Source organism: Epinephelus lanceolatus, chromosome 1 (assembly GCF_041903045.1).
Source record: "Epinephelus lanceolatus isolate andai-2023 chromosome 1, ASM4190304v1, whole genome shotgun sequence".
In the NCBI taxonomy this organism is placed as follows: domain Eukaryota; kingdom Metazoa; phylum Chordata; class Actinopteri; order Perciformes; family Serranidae; genus Epinephelus; species Epinephelus lanceolatus.
The window spans coordinates 38,019,021-38,025,554 of NC_135734.1; positions in this window are offsets into that span (position 1 = coordinate 38,019,021).

Below are 6,534 nucleotides of genomic sequence, written 5' to 3' on the forward strand. Positions count from 1 at the left end.
TCCGCGCGTGTGCATGTGTGTGTGTGTGTGTGTGTGTGTGTGTGTGTGTGTGTGTGTGTGTGTGTGCGTGCGTGCGTGTGCGTGTGTGTGTGTGTGTGGTACCCGAGGTGGGGTTCAGGGATCTGGGATCTCCCCGGGGAGAGACTCCGGGGAGGAGGCACCCCAACAACATGAGGAGCAGGTTCAGATCTCTATGTAATATCACTGCCAGGGGTGTTAATGAGGTGTTAAATGTAATGTCAAAGATAAAAATCACCTAAGAAGCCCCCTTTAATCAGATTCAGTCCAATAATCCTGATCTGTAAAGGCAATATATTTGTAGATATGAGAAAATACCAACTTATATAACAATCCATGTGGGTGGGAGATGTGAAACTGGTGTAGAAATCTGCCATCTGTTTGCAGTCTCTATTTTTTTTCATGAGTAAATGTAATGAATTTAAACTGCTCAGTGTGCTGAGACCACCCAGAGCCACTACAGGGACCCCCGAGGGTCTTTAGGAGCCCAACACATTTTTTATTTTAACTGTTTTTATTACATTTTTCAGGTAATCTGTACAAAAGGAACACAGCACATGGGCAGACAGTAATAAAAAGAACAAGTAGGTGAGGTAAAGTAAGACATAAATAACTAAGGTCAATGGTAAGATCAATAATAACAGTAACATTGATAAATAAGAGAAAATAAAATGAAATAAAGTGATTAAATAAACCCCCAGAAATAAAATAATGGGGGCCTGGAAGTGTGATTTTTGTTTTGTCTTGCCCTGCCTATTTTTTGTATTTTTTCTTATTATTATCATTCTTCTTATTATTATTCTTATTATTATTAATATTATATTATTATTATTGTTGTTATTATTATTATAAAATATTTTAATTATTAGTAATATTAATTTTAATGTTTGTATTTATTCAAATTTAGGGAACTCTATTACCCTGTTTGTGTTGTATTTTTATTTTTGTTTGTCAAGACTGAACGTCTCATTTGATGTGTAGAGCTGCCATGTACCAACCCAACCAAAATCAATAAAAAATTGAATTATAAAATAATGATAATTAAATAAATAAGTAGATAACTGAACTTGAACTAAATCAAAGGGGTGGGGATGAAGGCCTTATTCAGTCAACCTGGCACATGGAAGGTTGTTAAAGTCGTCCAGGAAGGGCTGCCACGCCTTGCAGTATTTTTTAATAGAGCCATGACTGCGATACCTCAGCTCTTCTCGCTTTAGGCACGTGAAGGTGGAGCCCTGTCCTTCCACTTCAGCAGAATTTCAATCAGGAGAGACGGAAGAATGGCGTAAAGATAATATTCAATACAGAATATGAGTGTACAGATTAACAGATGATTTAGACTGATTAAGATTTAACAGAAGTCTTTGGTGCTTGGACACCAGAAGGACATATTTTGTGATCGAGGGACATCTGAGCAACAGCACGATAAATCCCCCCATGGAGTCCAGACACTGGTGGCGGCTGCTGATGCTGAATTTATACTTCTGTGCTGAATTGATGCCGTACCTACGGTGTAGGCTCTCCGCTGACGTGTACACCGTAGTCTTGTGTGTGATTTATTCTGGCGTCATATGAGCAGAGGAAATCTCTGCTCATCGCTAGGCTAATTTATACAATGTAAAATGCCATAGGCTTGCATAATGTTAGCATTTTGTACTTGTTTGTAAAACATGTTTAGTATAAGACAGTTGTGTTGTCGGTGAACCGTGTGAGTTGTAATGGAGCCGAATTTTGTGACGTTACCTTTGTTAAATGTTGCTGTTGTCCCTGGTTTCATATGAGAAGAGAAAATCTCCGCTAGTCATTAGGCTAATTTATATAATGTAAAACGCCATAGGCTTGTGCTAAAAACATTAGCATGTTGTATTTGTGGGGAAAATGTGTCCAGATAAAGAGAAGGGTTTGACTGTGAATGCAGCGAGTTATAGTGAAGCCGATTTGTGTACTTGTGTTTGAATTTGTTGTTATTAAGTCATGTTTGATGTGTGTTTTGAATCAACTAAACTTTACAGAACTTAAGAGAAACCCCACTGCCGACTAGTGTTTTGGAGGTGTAACTGCAGAGTGACACAGACGCACCACGGCACAAGTATAAATTCTCACAACGACATAGGCCACGTGCGTAAGGTCTGCTGCACAAGTGTAAATCCTGTTTGACTCTAAGGATGCTGACTGCTGAGGCTGATGAGGCATTTGAGGCTGATGAATCCGTAAAGACAGGGTGGTGATGGGGAGGTGGAGGGCGCGCATGACAGCAGCAAGAAAGAACTACAGTTCAATCTTGTTATAATGCCCCCCCTGACAACAACACATTTATAAATAAATATAAGTCTTCAGGTGACATTTTCACCTTTACTTCTTATACCTCCGTGACCTTTACATTCAAAGTTAGACAAGAGTTTATCGTCACTTTTAAACCTGCATATCATCCTACACAGTGCCACAGATATCAGTGTTTATTATGGAAATATGGGAACTTGTGTAAAGTATGCACCTGAAACACAGTGACTGGAGATAACTCACTGACTGGCACAGTTAGAGAAGCTGTACCAGGAATTTAGACGTCATTTTAGTGTCTACCCCCATTTGGTTCACACTGAACACTGTTAAAACAAACCTAGAGAATCTACTCACTACATGTCAGGTAACAATTTGTGCTCAGCTTGTTTGAGTAGATTTCATATCTTGAGAACTTAAATTTAACAACTATGACACACTAAACCTTTTCTTGTAATTCTCTTTTTATTGGTTCATATAAGCAATATAAACATATGTAGACAAAATCCACAGCCAGTTGAACATGAAAATTACAATAAAACATTTTATAACATAAATAAAAATCATACCATAAATATACAGTACCAGTAAAAAGTTTGGACACACTTTTTCATTCAAGTTAATGGGAAAGTGTGTCCAAACTTTTGACTGGTACTGTACAGATAGAGAATAAATAACAAATAAATGGATAATTAAAACTCAACTTTGATGTTCAGTGTCTTCAGATGGTACACACCAAATTTGAAGTCAATCGGATCAAATCTGCAGGAGGAGTTTGTTAAAGTACGATCCCTGGAAATGACCAAAAAATGCAAAAAAAAAAATCCACATAAAATTCAAAATGGCTGACTTCCTGTTGGGTTTAGGTTATGGCTCCAAGAGACGTTTTTGTACATCTTGGAACGTTACATGTGCCTTAGACTCACAAGTCAGTCTTTAGACGCTTTGCTTAACTAAAGACTGATGACTTTCTCCCTGATTTTGTGTTTAGATGGGCGGATACAATTTCAGAGTTTAAAAAAACTCCCTACGTTGCAGAACCAATAGTAAATCTGCAGGGCAGTCCTTCGGTGGCTCGCTGAACTCTTGTGCTCGTAAACATAGTCCCACTAGAAACACATGTAGTGATACAAAATGGCTCAGCCGTGCTCGCAGAAAACGGCGTCAAAGTTAGTGGATGTTTGTCGCATTTGCGGCGACACATTCTCGCCAACTAAAAGAAACAAACATAATCTTTTACAAGGCCATGACTCATCCGTCCGACCGGACTATAGCGTTAGAGGGAATCGCCTTGTTGTTTACAAATACTTCCAGGTAGAAAACCAGCAGAGCTTTTTGCTATATATATATAGCCTATATATCACATTTTTCACATCACTGTATCACCGTTTGGACTAATCCGATGTTTGTAAAGTCTATAAACACAATGACTGAACAAACATTACTATTTCTGTGTGCACGTTTAGGTGGGCTAACCATTAGCTGTTAGCCCTGTTAGCCATTAGCGGTGTCTGTAATAGGTAATAACTCAAACGGTCCGTGAAAAAAATATCTTATCTTATCTTATCTTACAACATGATTGAGCTAGCAAAGCAGTTTTGTGTTGCTATGTGTGGTATTTATTCAGTTTTAGGAAATCACGATGTCTAGAAAGCATCAGTGGCTGCAGCTGACAGGGACAGCTAACAGCAGCAGCAAAGCTAACATCAGGACGTCATCTGTTAAAAGCCTCCCGTTGTCGGATACGACATGAAACTACTCCAGTTAGCTCAATCATGTTGTAACTAAGACATCCGCTGGAAAAAATATTTTCTTCACGGATGAGCACACATTTGATAAAACGGAGTTAAATCTCTCGGCATCCATTTTCAAGCTCTCTGTGTGTTTGTTTCCTTGCAGACGAGAAAAGGAGGAGCGCACATTTCCGAGTCCTTTTCAAAAATGCAAGAGGCGTTGCTTTGTTGCCGGCCGTTTTCGCCGGTGTGTTAAACACACTTTAGAAAGGAGTGTCCCCAGACTATCAGAAGGCGGAGATCTCTGATTGTCTGGTGGCAAGACTACATGTGCCTACCAATTTTGGTACATATAGGTCAAACCAGCGTCGGGAGCTGCTTTGTACAAGTTTTGTAGGGGGCGCTGCTGAGCCATTTTTTGGAACTTAAGAGCAGACCCCTAAAATATCAAATCCTTCACCAAATGTGATGTGTGTGTGTTAAGCTTCGTGAGTTTTCGAGCATGCTAAGCCCCTCAAAAATACCATTCACTTAGAGGAAAAGGAATAAAAATTCCTTAGATTTCAATAGTGTCCGTCACCACGTGGTGCTTGGGCCCTAAAGATAAATCTGACTGTATTCCATATCAGACTGAAAATGACAATGTGACTGTGTGTAATGTATAACCATGTTTTAGCAGAATGGCATTACTCAGATTAACATTGTGTTTAAACAACATAAACAAGTTCTTGTCAATCAAACAAACTCACTTGACGATAAACACATGCAACTGAACTGCAGTAAATAGTCTGCTAGCTAGTTAGCAGCCTGTTAGCTAAGCTAGGAATGAATGGACTTCCACTTGACTTGCCTGCACACATACTTCAGTGGAAACAAGAGACCACACTGATCATGTCAGTTTTTTAACTGACCAGTTGACCTCGCCATGCTCAACTTATTAGTTCATGTCTTCTGACAAACAGCGACCCAAAAGAGGTGTGCATTGTTTGAGCTAAACACTCTTCAGATGAAACTGACTTTGGCCTTGCTGCATCGGTGCTGACACATGTCAACGCATTCTCATCCCAGGGCGTCACCTGCTGAGGCTTTGTCAGTGGCCTTTTACGTCTACATGTTACGCGTTAGGTATCCTTCTGCATCTGCTGTCCACGTTCCAGGATGCTGCTACCAACACTGGGACATCAACAAAAGCACATGGTTGGGTTTAGCAAAAAAAAATCATAGTTTGGCTCTAAGGGAAGCGAACACCAGCCTCTCGGGTTAAAGCCTGGGGTCTGTTGGATCCATCCACCACCCCTCCTGTCCAACCTATACGGACTTGCCTGCTCTTTATGTTATGTCTTTACTTGCAGCGTTCTAACTTGACGCCACCCATCTGCATATCATACCGCTGTGACAGGTGCTGAACACCTGACCGGTGACATAGCAAAACAAAGGTTCCGTCTGGCCATGTTACTAACTGACACCACCTGACGGCGTACTATACCGCCACGAAAGGTGGCTTTTTGTGTCAGGTGTCTGGCGCTGAAATCACTGTTAAAGCAGCAGTATTTGACGACTTTGGAATGAGAGCGGGCTGCACATGCACACGTTGCAGTGCAGGGATAAATCTTAGAGTATATTTTATGACATTGTTCATGTTGCAATTGTTTCTGTTAACAAATAGGTAGAGGGGGTGTAATTTACTCATTGTTGATTCTCTCACTTGCTCAGTGATATACTTAATATACTTATACGGCTCTACTCAGAACTCCCTCCGGATGTCTGAGCTCCTTACACTAGCCCAGCTGAGCCCAGACACCCTTCAGAGGAAACTCATTTTGGCCCCTTGTATCTGCAATCTCATTCTTTCGGTCACTACCCAGAGCTCATGACCATAGGTGAGGGTTGAGACGTATATGGACCAGTAAATCGAAAGCTTTGCCGTCCAGCTCAGCTTTCTCTTCACCATTACGGTCTGGCACAGTAGCCGCATCACTGCAGACACTTTGCCAAACCGCTGATGTTCTTGTAGGGTATTTGAAAGTTCTTTTGCATATGTGTTATTATGCACATTGTACTTGTTATCCTATATAAAGACACAGTTATTGGTTAATTTGCATGAGTATGCATACATGGTATTGTAGTGTTGTGAGCCAGTTCCTGTGAATGGAGGCCTCATATGAGTCTCTTCTGCAACTTTGTTGCGGGCCGGCGGAGGTCAGCTCGGGTTCATGCACTCTGACAGTCGAGCTTCTCATGTTTGTGCTTCCTTTGTTTGCTGCACTGATGTGGGAGGGAAACAGCGACCCCCTGTTCGTCTGCCAGAGTATCAGTGAGGATCGGCCCGGGTGGATCATGAGACTCATCACATCACTGCCTTCCTCCTCTCCAGTTATCAGATGACAGCTTGAACAAGAGTCAGCAAATATATCAAAGGATTCATTTATAGATAGATAGATAGATAGATAGATAGACAGATAGATAGATAGATTATTGTACCCTGTTGAAATACAGATGATTGATA